The 18,777-nt window shown below is 40.7% G+C and overlaps 1 protein-coding gene across 3 annotated transcripts in view; it reads right to left on the bottom strand.

The window, feature by feature from the left end:
* The window catches only part of CHD6 (chromodomain helicase DNA binding protein 6), a 176,700-nt gene extending 158,353 nt beyond the window's left edge, over nucleotides 1-18,347 (bottom strand). For all 3 annotated transcript variants that reach the window (XM_034641310.1, XM_034641311.1, XM_034641312.1), the window contains exon 1: nucleotides 18,188-18,347. The gene's annotated coding sequence lies outside the window, so the exon portion shown is untranslated. The remainder of the gene's footprint in view (nucleotides 1-18,187) is intronic.
* Between the last annotated feature and the right edge of the window lie 430 nt (nucleotides 18,348-18,777).

The raw sequence follows: 18,777 nt of genomic DNA, 5'->3' as shown, positions 1-18,777 counted from the left end.
CATAGTTAAACTGCTAAAAGTCAAAGTGAAAATCTTAAATACAGCCAGAGGAAAAAGACACTACCTTCTGAGGAAGAAAATGACATTTTCAGCAGACCACTCATCAGAATTTATACAATCCAGGAGATAATGGAGTGAAATCTCTTAAACTATTTTTTTAAGTTTATTTTTTAAAATAATCTCTACACCCAATGTGGGGCTCAAACTTACAACCCCCAAATCAAGAGAGAGTCACATGCTCTTCCAACTGAGCCGGCCAGGTACCCCTAGAAATCTTCTAAGTATTGAAGGGGAGGGGGGGGCCTTCATGACCCAGAATTCTATAGTCAGCAAAAACGTCTTTCAGAAATGAAGGCAAAACAATGGCTTTTCAAACAAACAAAAGCGAGGTAATCCAATGTCTGTGCACCTGCCCTACAAGAAATGGTGAAGGAAGTTCTTCAAGTAGAAGGCGTATGATACCAGACAAAAATAAGGATCTACGAAAAGAAGGTAACAGTTCCAGAAATGATAAAAAGGGAAGTAAATCTAAAACACCCTTTTTTCTAGGGGCACCTGGCTAGCTTAGTAGGTTGAGCATCTGACACTTGGTTTTGTCTCAGGTCATGATCTCAAGTCTCGGGATGGAGCTCCACATCAGCTCCTTGCTCAAGAGGGAGTTTGCTTAAGATTCTCTCCTTCTCCCTCTGCCCACCCCTCAAATAAATAAATAAATATATCTTTTTTTTTAACAGTCTTTTCCCCCTATTTTTAATCATTCTAAAAGATAAATGTCAAAGCAAAAATAATAACAGTGTATTGTGGATTTATAAGATATGTAAAAGTAAAATGTATGGCAAAAATATCACAATGGATGTAAGGGGAAAACTAGAAGTATATTGTGTTGTGACGATCTTATGCTGTGAGTGAAATGTGAATTAGTATATTACGTGAAGGTAGACTGTGATGAATATTGTAAACCCTAGGGTTACCACTAAATTTTTTTAAAGAGGTATAACTAATACACCGATAATAAAGATAAAATGAAATTTAAAAAACCCTCAATCTGAAAACAAACAAACAAACAAATAAACAAACAAACCCTCAATCTGAAAGGAGGAATAAAAAGAAGAAAGGGGAACAGGTCAGATGGGACAAACAGACATCAACTAGCAAGATGACAGATTTCATTCTAAACATATCAATAATGATGTTAAATGTAAATGGTTTAAACACCCCAATTAAAAGGCACAGATTAACACAAATTACATGCTTTCCATAAACCCCACTTTATTTTTTTTTAAAGATTTATGTATTAATTTGAGAAAGAGACAGAGAGAGAGAGACAGAGAGAGAGAGTGGGGGGAGGGGCAGAGTGAGAAGGGGAGAGAGAATCTCAAGCAGACTCCCCGCTGACTGCAGAGCCCAACATGGAGCTCAATCTCACAACCCTGAGATCATGACCTGAGCCAAAATCAAGAGTCAGACGCTTAACTGACTGAGTCACCTAGGTGCACAAGAAACCCACTTTAAAGACATAGATAGATTAAAAGTAACGTGATGGAAGAAGACATTCCATGCAAACATTAATCAAAAGAAAGCCAGAGACACTGCATTAATATCAAAATAGACTTCAGAAGGGATATTAAAAGAGACAAAGAGGGGCGCCTGGGTGGCACAGCGGTTAAGTGTCTGCCTTCGGCTAAGGGCGTGATCCCGGCGTTCTGGGATCGAGCCCCACATCAGGCTCTTCCACTAGGAGCTTGCTTCTTCCTCTCCCACTCCCCCCTGCTTGTGTTCCCTCTCTCGCTGGCTGTCTCTATCTGTCAAATGAATAAATAAAATCTTAAAAAAAATAAAAGAGACAAAGAAAGCCATTCACATAATGATAAAGGGATTAATTCATGAAGAAAACATAACAATCCTTAATTTGTATGCCTCTGACAAGAGAACTTCAAAACACATGCAGCAAAAACTGAGAACTCAAAGGAAATATATATATTACATATAATTAATAAAATATATAACATACAATTATATATATATTATAGTTGGAAAGCTAACACTCCTCTTTCAATAATCCATAAAATGAGTAGACAAAAAACTTGTAAGCATATAGAAGATACGGATAACACTATCAACCGACTTAACCTAATTAACATTTAGAGAATACTCCACCCTGTAAGAGCAGAATCTATAGTCTCTTTTTTTTAATATACAATCTTTTCACGTGCACATGGAACATTCACCAATACAGTCTATTTGACCATAAAACAAATCTCAACAACTTTAAAAGAACTGAAATTACACCAAAGTATATTCTCTGACCACAAAGTAATTAAATTTGAGATCATTAACATGAAGATAGCTGGAAAGCCCACAAATATTTGGAAATAAAACATACTTCTAAACCACCCTGGGTCAAAAAGGAAGTAACAAGGGAAATTAGAAAATATCTTGAATTGAATGAACATCAAAACATAATATATGAAAATTTATGGAATGCAGCTGAAGCAGTGCCTAGAGGAATGTTTATAGCATTAAAAAATTATTATAAAAGAAAAAACCCTCTGACAAATTAAGCTTCTACCTTAAGAAACTAAAAAGGGAGACCACAGTAAATGCAAAACAAGTAAAAGGAAAGAAATAATAGAGAATAAAAATCAATGAAATTGAGAACAAAAAAATAAGAGAAAAATTAGTGAAACCAAAAGCCAGGTCTTCAAAAAGATCAATAAAATTGACAAACCTCTAACCAGAATGATCAAGAAAAAAGACAAAAGATACTAATTACCACTATCAAGACTCAAAAAGGAGACATCTCTAGGAAGTCTACACATATTAAAAGGATAATAATATTTGGGGTGCCTGGGGGGCTCGGTTAAGTGTCTGACTCTTAATCTTGGCTCAGGTCGTGATCACAGGGTTGTGAGACCAAGCCTGGTGTTGGGCCCCGTGCTGGTGGTGGAGCCTGCTTCAGATTCTCTCTACCTCTCTCTCTGCCTCTCTCTCTAATAAAAAAAAACAAAAACAAAAAAAGGATAAATATTAACTTTATGCCTGTACATTTGCATAACTTAGATCAATCAGATAAGTTCCCTAAAAGACACAAACTAGCAAAACTCACTTAAGAAGAAATAGAGAACCTAAATAGCCCTTCATCTATTAAAGATGCTGAATTTATAGTTAAAAACCTTCCAACAGGGCCACCTGGGTGGCTCAGTTAAGCATCTGCCTTTGGCCCAGGTCATGATTTCAAGGTCCCTGCACTGGGCTCCCTGCTCAGGGGAGAGTCTGCTTCTCCCTCTCCCTTTGTCCCTCCATCTCACTTGTGCTCTCTCTCTGAAATAAAATAAAATCTTTTTTTAAAAAAAGCAAAACCAAAAAACCTTCCAACAAAGGAAACTCCAGGCCTAGACAGCTTCAATGGTGAACTTTAACAAATATTTAAGGATTTATTCCAATTTTACATATACTCTTCCAAAGGACACAAGAGGAGGGAACCCTTCCTGTCTCATTTTATGAGGCCACATTACCCTGACACCAAATCTAGTACTATAAGAAACCACAAGGCAAACACAAAGATCAAAACAAAGACATTAAAATCCTTAACAAAATACTAGAATGAACTGAATACAGCAATAGATGAAAAGGATAATACATCAAGACCAAGTGGGATTTATCCTGGGTATGCAAGAAGGGTTCAACATTCAAAAATCAATTAATGTAATTCACTGTATCAACAGACTAAAGAAAAAAATCTACAGAATCATCTCAATGGATACACAAAAAGTATCTGACAAAATCTGACATCCATTTATGATAAAAACTCTCAGCAAACTCAGAATAAAAGGGAACTTCCTCAACCCCATAAAAGGCACTAATGAAACACCTACAGTTAATGGAACTGTATCATTTCCCCTAAATTCAGGAACAAAGCAAGGATGTCTAATCTCGTCACATCTACTCAACACCATACTAGTGTCCTAGCCAGTGCAATAAGACAAGAAGGTATACAGATTAAACAAAAAGAAATAAAATTGTCTTTATTTGCGCTTGACATAACTATCAATGGAAAAAATCCCAAAGAATCTACAAAAAAGCTTCAAGAACCAGCAAATTCAGAACTTCAGAATAAGTGGACTTATTTGCTTCTCAACTCTGGAAGGTTTTGCATGAGTCAGCTTTTCTTCCAGTAGATGATCTCTTTTCTCACGTTTTCCCTTGAAAGAGGTTCATCCTGTGAATTCATGCTATAAGGTTGGTATCTTAGAACCAGGAAACTGAAAAATGGAATGCAGCCCCAGAAAATTAAAAGCTTTCAAGAGCCAAGTTAAAAGCTTGCCCTCGGGTGAACTGATGAGCCCAGGAACTGACAAGTTCTAACACTCACTAAAATCCCCAGATGACATATAACACTGTGCAAAAGACTTGTTTTAACACTAAGTCTTCTACACATTCACAGCCTCTGTTAGTAAGGCAAGTACTAGGCACCTATGTATTTCAGACACATTCCTCCTCCCAACACACCCCCAGACACATCTTAATTGGGCCAGAGGCAGACCCTTAACCCAAGGGCAGCCAATTCCTAAAAAGGCCAAAAAGTGAGGACATGACATTTCTGGGGTAGAGGAAAAACCCTAAAAGGCAAAACTGATTTCCTCTCAAATCTGAAATCTAAAGAATAGGGTATTAAGCAATAGGATAGGTTGAGAAATCATGAGACTGAGACCATGGAGGAGCCACAGGGACCCTGGTCATGGAAAATTTAAGAGAGAACATAACATATAAGTAAACAGAAACTGTAAAGTAAAGGAGAGCAGTAAGATAGAATGAAGAAGCCAGTGGGTGGGAAGAGAAGAGTGGGGCAGATTCACTGGGAGTCCTGTAAATGGTAAAGTACTGGGAGAGACCATCCAAAAGAGACAGTCACTAAAGGCCCAGGAACCGTCCTGGATCCAGCAGGATGACTATATAAGTCATCTATTGCCAAAATAATGCTGCATAACAACAGACCACAAAATCTTGGAAGCATACAACAATAAGCACTTAACTTTACCACAGGCATGTGAGTTGGGTTGACTCTGCTTTCAACTACACGTCTGCTGGGGTTGCCCTGTTCTACTGTCTCACTCTGAGGTCTATGCTGAAGAGGCTATAACTACTCAGGGTTCTTCTCTTGGTGATGGCAAAGGCATGAGAGGACAAGCCTATCAACAGAAACCTGCTGCAAACCTGTGCTTTCATGTCTACATGAAACATACCACTGGGCGAAAGCAAGTCATACAGCCAACCCTAAAATCAAGGAATAGCGATATAATTCCATCCATGAATTATGGCAAGGGTATGAACGTAAAATACTACTACAGAAGAGTGAGTAAGTGGGGCCAATGACTCAGTCTACTACACCATTTCACACCACTTGTCTTAACTAACTTGGCCTAAACCTCTGTTCCTTGCAATTAAAAGGACCTAACTAAAACACAAGGATTAAGAAAATTCTCTAGGAGCACTGACAGGCTACACTGAGAGCTCCTAATCCCCAGTGCAATGTAACCTATAGATTCCATCTCTCCCTTCTCCCTTTAAGAGGTCAGAAAACATCTGAATTGCTTTGTTGAAATATTTCTCATTAAATGGGTCAAAAAAAAAACCTCTTAAGAAAGTCGAGACATGTCTAGAATATATGGCAGCAACTGCTCAAGTATTTCCACCAATGGAAGATGCCAATAAAACATGCACACCACTCTACCAAGGTACACAGAGTTTCAAATCAGTCTGCTGTCCGTCCAGTGGTCCCAGATTTTCTATAACCTGAGCTTTAGTACCATCAGCACTTTTATGGTTAAATAACACTTTTCTAGAATAGTATTATTGACCTAGTTTGTACAAAAGAAAAATGTCACAAACCACAAAAAGAAAAAAGAGTGGACAGAGTCAAATCTAAGATTAGAGTAGAATGAAATGGTAGAAAAGATAAAGAAAACAAAATATAAAAATTTGGAAAGTTAAAACATTTAATTTGCTGGGGTTACAAGAAATACTGTTTACTGGCTTAAAGAGAGAAAGTCTGGAGAAAAACAGTCCTATTTTCTTCAAAAAGTAACTAAAATGCTAGGTACACTTTTGAACTATGACCCATTCCAAACAATGAACTTATTCCTTGTTAAGTAAATTAACAATGACTCCGTAATATCTGTTAAAAGAACCTCATTCCTCAGTGAACAGCTAAGTAAGTCAAAGACAACACAAATATTCTATTAGTATAAACAGAAATTAGAGCCACAATGCACACTATCTTTGACTGTTGTTCAAAGATTTTTAAATGCTTACTTCTGACCCAAACCATCCTGGCAAAATGGAATTCATGGTCAACCAGCCCACCACTAAGGGATGGAACAAAAAGACAATGGAACTGCCCTGGCATTAATGGAGGCAGCATGAAAACACTTGGGGCATGCCAGGACTTCCCCAGATCCCCACCTCACATTAGGCTAGGTCTAATATGAGTGGGTGTGAGTGAATACATCTCATTTAACTCTGCACGAGTTCTCTTAATAGCCTAGAAGCTTTAAAGATCTAATTCTGGAAAAGGGTCTTAGAACAGTGACTCTAAGACATAGACCATTATAATACCATTATAATAAACGCCATTACCTTGAAAATCAAAAACTTCCAGTTATCAGGTAGGTATAACAAGCCTCATCTGCTACCACAGAATTTCAATGCTGATTACAACAAAAGCAGTCCTACTAAGAGTTCTCTCTGTCTCCAAACAAACAAATTTAAGGTGTGACTCTCAAAAAGCACTTTCAAGAGGCTTCATCAACAGAAAGAAAATTCCCCACCCACCACCCTCGCAGGGGCCATAGGAGAAAATTCAAAATAAAATCATTTCACAGACAACAATTTCCTGCCCCCAGGAGGAGGAGGATTGAGGCCATCTGATTTAGAAACAACTCTCTGGCATTTGAAGTTTTGATAAGGAGAATGTCAAGGCTGTTTAATGCCAGCCCAATCAAAGAAAATGGTTAGATGGCAAATCAGAGGGATATGATTTGTTCAGCAGAGGAACAGGTTATTACGAGTTATGAAAGTATTGGGGCACCTGGGTGGCTCAGTCAGTTAAGTGTCTGCCTTTGGCTCAGGTCATGGTCTCAGGGTCCTGGGATTGAGTCCTACAACAGGCTCCCTGCTCAGCAAGGAGTGTGCTCCTCCCTCTCTCTCCATCTGCCCCTTCCCCCTGCTCATGCTCACATGCACGCTCTCTCTCTCAAATAAATACATAAAATCTTTTTTTTTTTTAAGATTTTATGTATTTATTTGACAGAGAGAGCGAGAGAGCACAAGCAGGGGGAGCCCTAGAAGGAGAGGGAGAAGTAGGCTCCCTGCCAAGCAGGGAGCCCAATGAGGGGCTCGATCCCAGAACCCTGGGATGACAGCCTGAGCTGAATGCGGATGCGTAACCATCTGAGGTACCCAGGCACCCCGAATACATAAAATCTTTAAAAAAAAAAAAAAGAGTTATGAAAGCTTTGAAACTGTCTTCTTTGTGATGTCCACCTGGCCTTCACAGTTTAGGTTCTTTTCTTTCTAGTCCCTATTTTCACCCTTTATTAATTGATAAAATACTACAGGTGAGCCAAGGCTCACAGGTCTGTGTGTGCAGATGAGCCACTATGAACTCAAGAGATGGCCACTGAAGAAAAAGTCCAGCCCTCAGAGGGTTTACACCAGACTGGTCTACAACCTGCTTTTCTTGGTGCTGTCCTTGGCCACCCCCACCCCACTCTTCTCAGGTGACAACCCCTGTACAGCCTGACAACATTGTGGCAACTTATGAAACATTGGTGTTACGAAATAAACTGTGTAACCCCCTCCACACATCCACACATCAAAGTCATATGCTGAAGCCCTAACTCCCAGTATGCCAGAATGTGACTGTATTTGAAGATAGGGCCACTAAATAGGTAATTAAGTTAAAATGGGGTCATTGGAGTGGGCCCTAATCCAATATGGCTGGCCTCCTTTTTAAGAAGAGAACAGAGCACAGAGAAAAGCCCATGTGGGGACACGGTGAGAAGGAGGACTACAGGGGTGCCTGGGTGGCACAGCGGTTAAGCGTCTGCCTTCGGCTCAGGGCGTGATCCCGGCGTTGTGGGATCGACCCACATCAGGCTCCTACGCTATGAGCCTGCTTCTTCCTCTCCCACTCCCCCTGCTTGTGTTCCCTCTCTCGNGCTGGCTGTCTGTCAAATAAATAAATAAAATCTTAAAAAAAAAAAAGGAGGACTACAAGCCAAGGAGGGCCTTCAGAAGAAACCAAACCTGCCACCTTGATCTTGGACTTCTAGCCTCCAGAATTGTGAGAAAATGAATTTCTGTGAAAGTCACCCAGTCTGGGTATTTTGTTACGGTAGCCCCAGCAAACTGATGTTAACAGGGAACACATTTGGAACACATTTTGCTACAAAATCCCATGACGGAGGACAGACACTGCATCTAAATCCACCCTCAGGGAATTTTTTAAAAAGATTTATTTATCTGAGAGAGTGAGCAGAGCAGGCACAAGTGGGGGGAGGGGCAGAGGTAGAGAATCTTCAAGCCAACTCCCCACTGAGCACAGAGCTCAACCAGGCTGCAATCTGGTCTTGTTCTCAAGACTCATGAGATCATGACCTGAGCCAAAACCAAGAGTCAGATGCTTAACCAACTGAGCCACCCAGCCACCCCACCTCAGGGAATTTTTGATGGCTTTATGGGACATCTCAAGTCATCTCAATTACTGAAAAGACACTACATTCATAATAAGCATCTCTGTAGTTTCACCTAACCTTCTAAAAGTTTTTCTTAGCATCAACAGTAAAAGCACTCCTGGAAGTTTCTCCTTAGCTACAGCTAAATTTCACTTCCACTCCCCGCCTTCTCCATGATGACACATTTACAACCATTCCCTAGAGTGGTCATCTCCCATGGACCCAGCCTAAGATGGAGGTCAAACTTCTACACCAACGGTTTCCTCAAAATGTCTTCCCAAAGTGATATTTTTGGCATTCTTACAACTCTGGATCAATCTAAAGTCAAAGGACTCTGGACACCATGCTGCTTCATACATCCACACCTGTGCTATCACCTTTTGACCACCTGGAAAACTTCTAGTAATCCTCTGACTACTAGAAGAAATCTCACCTCCTCTATAAGTCTTTCAAAACCCACTTTCACCCCTAAAAGGCGACCAATTCTTTATTCTCATAATTAAGTACCCATCCCGTTCACTAGACTGAGAGCCCCTTGATGGCAAGCACTTACTTATCTTTGGTCACCAGGCCCTTGCAAAGCACCTGCTATGTGGCACTTGGAAATGTCCACTGAACAAATGAAAGCCAGTACTCAATGGCATCAATCACATGTGATTATTCTAGGCCCCGCCTGGCAGGGGACCAGTAAATAATCAAGGCTCCCCAAAAAGGTGGTTAAATTTCACAATCATAAGGTTGAATAAAAGAAGCCAGATACAAAACAGTACATCCTTTATGACTCCACTTAAAGTTCAAAAAGAGGCAAAACTAATTTTTGGCAAAAGACATCAGACTAATGTCGGGGAGTTTGTGGGGGGGCATAAGTATTATCAGAAAAGAGCCATGAGAGAAACTTCTGGGGTGCTAGAAATGTTCTCTATCTTGATCTGAATGTTGTAGTTAAACAGATATATTCACATGCAAAAATCCACCCAGCAGTACACTTCAGATCTGTACACTTTAATGAATAATGTTCTATTCAAAGACCCAAATTCTACGTATGGTCTTCATCTACCCTCCACCCCCAAAAACTCAGTGCTCAGAAGACATCTGTGGCTGAATGACTAAATTCCTTCTGAGTAACAACAATTAATCAACTATTTTCACATAAGAAAAGAGAAATCTCAGGGCGCCTGGGTGGTGCAGTCAGTTAAGCATCCAACTCCTGATTTGGGCTCAGGTTGCGATCCCTTGATCGTGGGATCAAGCCCCACATCGGGCTTCATGCTCAGTAAGGCGTCTGCTTGAGTTTCTCCTCTCCCTCTCCTCACCATGCTCTCGTGCTCTCTCATACTCTCTCTCTAAAATAAATAAATAAGTCTTTAAAAAGAGAGAGAGAAGAAAAAGTTCACCAAGCAATTGCAATCAAAGCCTTGGTTAGAGCTAGGGTACAGGGAACACCATCACCCCCTCACACAAGGGCCCTTGCTTCTGTCCAAAGTTGCAGCATGCCTGCATGTGCTACTTGGGAAGCATCTTTCCTTCTTACAAGAGGCCCAAAGCATAATCCCTACATGTACAGCACTACTGCTGAAACCTGGGATCCCAATGGCATTTCAAGACACTAGGGGAAGAAAGGGAATTTTACAACTGGAAGTTCTTTCTACTACATTAAGAATCTAGACACATTGGCAATAATATCAGAAGGGAACTTTTGCCCATCTCTCCAGCAATTCTCACTTAATTAGTCTGCAATTGTCTACCTACCTGACAAACTCCTATTTATCCTTCAAAACCCAACTTGGATGTTAACTCCTCTGGGAAGTTCTTCCTAATCTCCTTACCCTCCTCTATGTTCCTCTCTCCTCCCTACTTACTTAGTTTCACTGCAATTTGAATATTGGTCTTGTCTATTTCCCCTACTACACTGTGACCACATTTATTACCCCCAGGACCAAGTGTACCTCAGGGTACTTAGGAAGCATGTAAATGCCTGCTGCACTGACTTGAAATATGACTACCAAATTGGAAAAGCCTTACCATTTAAATGTCCAACTCTAGAGTCCTAAAATAAGTGGTATTTCCCAGATAAGGCACAGTCTGTACTTAAGAGGGAGTGAAAAAACTATAAATATTGTCTAGGACAATGTTATTTTTAGTATTGTGGTCACCAGCCTCTAAGAATGAACCTCAGGGTGGCAACCTGGAGACGAAATGACAAATGAAGATCATGGGATCCGCCAGGTAAGGCCATGCTCCTGAAAAGAGGTACAGCACAGCAGACATGGCCTGAGAAGTAGTCAGCTCACTCATTTGAAGGCAGGGTCTCCAGTGCCCAGCTCATTTCTATTCCATGTAAGAACAAATAACCATGTGACCCTGAACTAGTTTCTTTACTTCTCTGTGCCTCAGTTTCCTCATTAGTAAAATGAGGGAGTAATAGGTTATCTATAACCCCATACTGTTTTAAAGGATTAAGTGAGAGAATAAATATAAAATAATTAGTACCTAACATACAGGAAGCACTCAATACAAGTGTGCTCTAATTATTCTGCTCTCTGGGATGGGATGCCTCAGCTTTATTTGGTTCTATCATATTCCTGCCTTGTCTGGCACTGGGGCCAAATTAGACAGGCAAAATCTACCTTCTTGGCCTTTCTAGCACTGGCTTCCTTGTTTGCACAGCTGATACCCAGTAGCTATATCCCGGGCTTTCCTCTGACCATGAAGACACCCCAACAGAGCAAAGCTACGCCTCATTCTTTACACCCTCTCTTCTTCTGTTCTAATAAAAACTGGTAGTTTCCTATTTCATTTCCTCAGTGCTCTATACTCTTTTAACAGATTAATGACAGCAAATTAATCAAATACACAGATCCTTACAGTCACTCTCTCAAATATTCTTATGCATAAACCCACTAAATAATGAGGATTTCAAGAATTTCAGGCTCTACTGTCTAACGTTAAATCAACCTTCCCCCTATTATTCCCCCTCCAGCCCGACCTCTCTTCCTTCCTTCCTTTCTTTTAAGGGGAGCAGGGCACCACAAATCAAAGAATGAAATTGTCCATGTCACTCACCTTCCTGAGAAGCAAGCCATGGTCGCCATCAGAGCAGTTTTACCTGTGGGCTTAAAAAACTCACTGCTGCCCTTTCCTGCCATGAGCTCCCCAGCCTTCATTCCATACCAAGGAGTAAAACTGCCAGCCTGGTCAAGTTCAAGGGCATTTACTGAAACAAAGTTCAACAACTACAGTGAACACAGTGTTTCAGGACACCCCTCACTCCTTTCTTCTTGCCTCTCCAGTGGACGTACAGTAGTCTCTAGACAGCCTGGCATTACTCTTCCTGCTGGCTGTCATGCTTTTGTGAGTCAGTGGATCACAACCAGCATTTCTTTTTAAATTAAAAACTTACAGAATAGGTGCGCCTGGGTGGCTTAGTTGGTTAAGCACCTGACTCTTAATTACAGCTCAGGTCATGACCTCAGGGTCGTAAGATAGAGCCCCGCACTCAACTCAAATCTGCTTGTCCCTCTCCCTCTGCTCCTCCCCTTCCCCACGCACTTGCTCTCTCTCTCTCAAATAAATAAGTAAATACAATCTTTTAAAAAATTTTACATTATAAAAACAGGTGACTTTACTATATGTAAATTACCTTAATAAAACTTAATAAAACTATCTTTACAAGAATACAGTGGATACAGTGCATCACAAGTAGTGAGAATAAATACTATTAAAACCTTTGAATTACATATGTGTGTGTATACTGAGCACGATATATTATGATGTTATTACTGTGAGTCGTGGTCACAACACGATTATGAAACTCCAGTTTCAGCAGTCAGATGTGAGCCTAAGGTAAATTCTCTGTGGACAGTAAAGTTGGCAAGTGGACTCCTCTGCCTGCTTTGTTTCTAAGGCGTTAGACTGCCTCTAGTCTAGGTTAAAACATATATTTTCAGTGGGGCAATATCACTCCAAGGGGACAAAAAGTGGTTCTTGAGAGTTAAAATATCTCATTTGTTCATGTGTGATACAGACATACACACACTATATACACAGATACACTATATATTCATGGTATTAAAATGTCATCGGTAGGAGGGCTTTAATGCTAAAAAAAAAAAAATTGTCCTAAAGGGCTTCTTGGAATCATAATGAAAAAAACAGTAGAAAAACACTGGGTTAAACGAAGAAGCCTAACTTCCAAGACTCCACAGTGAGCCAGAAATGGTGGTACCAGCAAGGCCCTGCCTTTGGCTCACCTGATTCCTTGAGGTAGTGGGGAGGAGGAAGGGAGAGGGAAGGGCTGATAAGGGACAGTGGCCTAATATTCCTACTTCCCTAGTGAAACACCATCTTCCCTAGTGAATCCCCCATCCAATATTCAAACCCATGCTCAGGTTTACACAAAAAGATACTGAGTTCAGTTTTGCATGTGGAACAGGTAGCTGGAAATGAGGGCTTGCAGCAAACGGGGAGGATGGAAACAGATTGTAGGGCACAAAGAGCTGAAGCAAAAGAAGTCTGCCTAGGATGGAGTGAAAAGGCAAAACCATACAACCACTGGACTATCTAAAGGGGGACGGGGCAGGGAGGTCCTACTAGTTAAAAAAAAAAAAAGAAAAAAGAAAAGAAAAGCCCATGAACTATATAAAGACAAGATCCTGATAATCAGTGGTCCTCAAGAAAGAGCAGAGGACAACTAACTTCTAACGTTTCAGATGATTTAGAATCAACTATGAAAATCTTTTCTCATAGTCTCATTAACACGATCACATTTTCTTTTTCTTAGTGAAGCACCTGGGCAACCAGAATGGCTTTACTCCTAAAATGAAAAATAACCCTGTTCAGGATAAAGCCTCTCCTAGCCTCAGGAAGATGTGTACAGGCAGGTCTGCCCTGTATGTAAGGTTCCACTTCAGAATCTGAGTCTCGGAGGGCCCATTCCCAGCCAGCCGGGGAGAGCGTGGAGGAGGCAAGCAGGGAAGAAGGATGGGAAGCTGGGCTGCATGTCCCTTAACAGAGGTTTTCATTCCATTTCTCAAATCCCGAGACTACTGGGTCACACTAATCAATATTGGAATGTTAAGGACACATGACAACTTAATCCAATGCACGGTCCTTTACTGGATTCAAGAGTAGGAAAAATAAAAAAGCTGGAGAATACGTGAATGGTAAGATTTAGATACAGACTAAGTACTGGTTTTATGTCAAGTGTCCTGCCTCAATGATGTAATTATATCATAATTACGTGTACCCTTTCTCTCAGGATGAAGATGCAAAAGTATTTAGGGTGAAGTGTCATAACGTCTGTATGCAAGTAACTCTCAATGAAGATGGCTAAAAAGAGGGAGTATATGCACAAGCAAGCAAGCAAGTGAAAATCTGGCAAAACAGTAATTGGTGAATCTAGGTAAAGGGGAGATGGGTGTTAATGGTACCATTTCCATAACTTTCTGTAGGTCTGATGTTTTTCAAGATACCAAATGGCAGAGGGGAGGTATAAATGGTGTCACGTATAAAAGTTTTTAATTTCCATATGTTCCAATTCCCCTCTCTGAGAATAGAGAATGAAGAGTTGACATAAAAATGATTCACAGCATTTTTAAAATACTATCCCCATTCAGAAACAAATACATTTGGCAAAGAAAAATTATTTCAAGTGCACAAGGCAAGTCAGATTCTATACCACGTGGATAAATTCCTGAGTTACACACATTAACAGAATCTAGGGTTAAGGCTCACTTTCTACATGTTGTTGTGGAAGATGAACCTTAACGATACTTTAAGAATCTTGGGGTGCCTGGGTGGCTCAGTCGGTGGAGCGCGCAACTCTTGATCAAAGGGTCATGAGTTCAAGCCCCACACTGAATGTAGAGATTACTTAAACTTTACAAAAAAATACTTTTTTTGTAAATGGTGTACCACCAATGATGGGTTTTACACAAATGTCAAGAGTTAAAGGCAAACTTACTTAGTTGCACTACTAAGGAAAGATCGTACGGATAAACCAAATCCATATGCAGACTTATTGTTGAATTATTGAATTTTAACTTCCTAAATCTTTAATAGGAATTATGAGGAAGTAAAACTGACCAAAAAGTCTCATTTCCATCCACCTGCATCCCTAAAGGAACTTCTATTTAATAACAAAAAGGAAAGAAGCAAATGAAATAAAAATGCCTTAAGTAATCAACTCTGAGTACTGAACAAAAGAAAACGAACTTTAATCAAGGCAAATATTTATTGAGAACCTACTACGTACAAATACCTGAGGAATTCAAAGCACAAAGACTGGACCTTACACCCCTGGAGGGCCGCAATATTGTTCAAAACAAACACAGAGAAAACTGAAGAAAAACAACAATGGCTGGCTCAGTCTTCCCTTGTCCCAGTTCCCAATTCCTCAATTCAAAGACTTCTCTCCTAGCCAGGCCACTGTCACAGCCTCCTCATTTACTGACCTGTCATCAGACCTCTCAAACCACAGGTTCTCCAACTTGGGTGGCACACGAATCACCTGGGAAGTTATCAAAAAACTAATACCTGGGTCCCTGCTCCAGACAAGGATCTTACTATGTGTGGCCTAGCACCGGTATTTTCTAAAACTCTCCAGTAATTCTCATGTGCAGGACGATTTGAGCAGCACTGATCTAAACCAACCTCTGCTGCCCAAGGACAGAATATAAACTACTCCCCGGCTGTAAAACCTCTGATGATTCCTCACTGCCCACACAAATCTCAACTCCGTACATCATTTTCAAAGCCTTTCAATGTCTCCAATCTACTCCTCCAGGCCTATCGCCCACCACAAATCCACAACCCTGCACTATACTCCAGCTACAAGAACTTACCATTCCCCTCCACCCCTTCACACGGTATGTCCCATGCATAAAAGGCTCTCCAAACTCACAGACACCAATCCCAGTCTCTGACTATTAAATTCCAAATCAACTTTCAAGAACCAATTTAAAAGTTTCTTCCTTATAAAACTCTTAAACAACTCCCCTGGGTAGATGGTTGCTCCCTCTTCTTGCATTCCAACAAACTCTGGACGCAGCTCTAATCTGACATTTATCATGTCTGTAGTAGCAGTTTACATTTCTCCCCTTCTAACAGACTGTGCATTCCTCAAGGGCATAGACCATGTGCATTTATCTTCAAGTTCCCAGTGCCCAGTCATGGCTGAAACAAAATGAAAGTCCAATAAATTGTTTACTAAATAAATGGGCATCACATTCTTGTGGAATAAATAATGAACAATATGAGAAAAGACAAAGGCAGTTCAATAGGAAATGCCAGGGGCACCTGGGTGGCTCAACAGGGTTAAGCATCTGCCTTTGGCTCAGGTCATGATCCCAGAGTCCTGGAATCGAGCCCCCCCTCGGGCTCCCTGCTCAGCGGGGAGCCTGCTTCTCCTCCCTCTGCTGCTCCCCTGCTCATGCTCCCTCTCTCTCTCTGTGAAATAAATAAAATCTTTTTTTAAAAAATAGGAAATGCCAAATTAGTTTTATAGGCCAAAACTGACTCCAGAAGTGCAGAAAGGAAGGGAGTGCTTCTGGCAGATACAGAGGGGGATAGCCTCATGAAGACACTGGGACTTGAAATATATCTAGACAGGCCAAGAACAAAGAACAGAGAACTACGAGCATGGAAAGCAGCACAGATATGGCCCGGTGCACATGAAAAAGCCATTTAGCTCGGCTTTGGGTTTCCTCAAAAGATACCCTAAGAAAAACATTAGAAATGAATCATACTGTTCTTAGTTACCTAAACCTACACTGTCTCCTAACACTCGTCTTAGTCCTTATCACTGCTTGATACATTATGGTTCTGTACATTCAAATACTGTAACACAGCTCCCTAAGAGCAGGAACTTTGTTTTGTTTACTGTGGCATCCCCAGGGCTTACATCAATACCTAGCACATAGTAAATGTTCACTGCATATTTGCTGAATGGATGAACAAACATGTTTATTACAGACCTCTGATCTAAGGCTTCCTTTCACCTGGCTATTTCCTCCCTACCACACCCAGTCTCCACATCCAAATCCTGCCTACCCTTCCAAACTGAATAAATGCCCTGACTCAAAGCCTTCTCTGATTTCCTACCTCCTTCTTTTCTGAACTCCCAAAGAACACTTTTTATGGACTACCTGGCAATAGCACAATTGTCTGTATACAGGTATTTATGTGTCTCTTATCTCCCCTTTATTATAAATTCTTTGGGGGCAAGCTCTAGGTCATTCTCCCCCAGAGCAGAATACCCTGTAGAGTTGCTCAGCAATCCCTGTTAAAGCAAAAGGAAAAATTATATTAAGTGTGGTATTAAACCTTTAATATCTTAACATCAGAAAGATTAAGATCAGTAATGACTTACCTCTACTCATCTTGGCCCCCTGATGCCTGATTCTTTAAAATCATAATACCCAACATTTATATCATGCTTACAATGTGCCAGGCATTATTCCAAGGTTTTACATAAATTAACTCACTTAATCCTCAAAAGGACTATATGAGATAGGTATTATTATTATCTCCATTGTACACATGAGGAAACTGAGGAATAGGGAGGTTCACACAGCCAGTAAGTGGCAGAACTAGGATTCAGAAGCCAAACCCTTAACCACTATGCTGCAATCCCTTTGCTGGGCAGCCTCCTACTCGTACAGCTGAACGTGGCCTTCTGAGAAATTTACTCTGAAAACTTTAGAGACGCAAGGATATCCAAGGCAAGGAACTATCCCTGTCACAGGAAAGATGGAACTCCAGAAGGCAGTAAAAGTAGGTAACGGATGACCAAAAAGGAATGGAGGTTTCTGCAGTACAACACTGGGAAGGGTAAATGCTGGTAAGAGACCCCTGGACCTGGAACTTCAGGAGCATCAGTAAGAAGGGATGGAAGAGAGAAGTAAACATAAGCTCTGGCATGAAGTTATGAATACTGAGTTGGTACAGCATACAGAATGGCAGCAAACTTAAGTAGTGCTTAAGAATGTAGAGCTTGGGGTGCCTGGGTGGCTCAGTCGGTTAAGCACCTGACTCTTGATTTCAGCTCAGGTTATGATCTCAGTCAAGGTCCTGGGATCAAGCCCCACACTGGGCTCCACGCTTAGGGGGGAATCTGCTTGAGGATTCTCTTCCCTCTCCCTCTGACTCCCTCTCTGACTCCCTGCTCACATTCTCTCCCTCCTTCCCTCTCTCAAATAAATAAGTAAATCTTTGGGGAGGAAAGAAAGAAAAGAAAAAAAAAAAGAAAAGAAAAGAAAAGAAAAGAAAAGAAAAGAAAAGAAAAGAAAAGAAAAGAAAAGAAAAAAGATGAATGTATGGCTCAAAGTGCCTGGGCTACCAGTTCTGCTAGACAAGTAAATATAATTCCTTTGTCTCCACTGCCTCAACTATAAAATGGGCTAATATCAGCACTTAGCCATGAGGATCAATGATGAGAATCCATGTATACTTACATTCATCAGGATGGGTTGGTTTATACTACAGTTGAAACTACATTTCAAAAACTCAGTGATGGGGCGCCTGGGTGGCACAGCGGTTAAAGCATCTGCCTTCGGCTCAGGGCGTGATCCCGGCGTTATGGGATCGAGCCCCACATCAGGCTCCTCTGCTATGAGCCTGCTTCTTCCTCCTCCCACTCCCCCTGCTTGTGTTCCCTCTCTTGCTGGCTGTCTCTATCTCTGTCGAATAAATAAACAAAATCTTTAAAAAATAAAATAAAATAAAAAATAAATAAAAAACTCAGTGGCTTAAGCATAGGCTTATTGCTTACACTATGTAACCACTTCAGAATCCTTTCAGAAAAAAAGGGGTATTTGCCTAGAAGTGTCTCACATCACTTGCACTCAAATTTCAATATCCAAATCGAGTCACACGGCAACGCTCAACTTCAAGGTGATGGAGAAGTGCTATCCTACCATGTACCCAGAAGAGGGAAAAAAAAAAAAAATAAGAGTATCAGTGAGCAGCCCTAATAACCACCACACTGCAGCTGCTATTATGATCACAATAATTGAGGGGTCTGGGAAAAATCTATTCAAATAAC

This window comes from Ailuropoda melanoleuca, chromosome 13 (assembly GCF_002007445.2).
Source record: "Ailuropoda melanoleuca isolate Jingjing chromosome 13, ASM200744v2, whole genome shotgun sequence".
In the NCBI taxonomy this organism is placed as follows: domain Eukaryota; kingdom Metazoa; phylum Chordata; class Mammalia; order Carnivora; family Ursidae; genus Ailuropoda; species Ailuropoda melanoleuca.
Note: the sequence above shows the minus strand (reverse complement) of the source record. Positions and strands in the feature narration are given on the sequence as shown.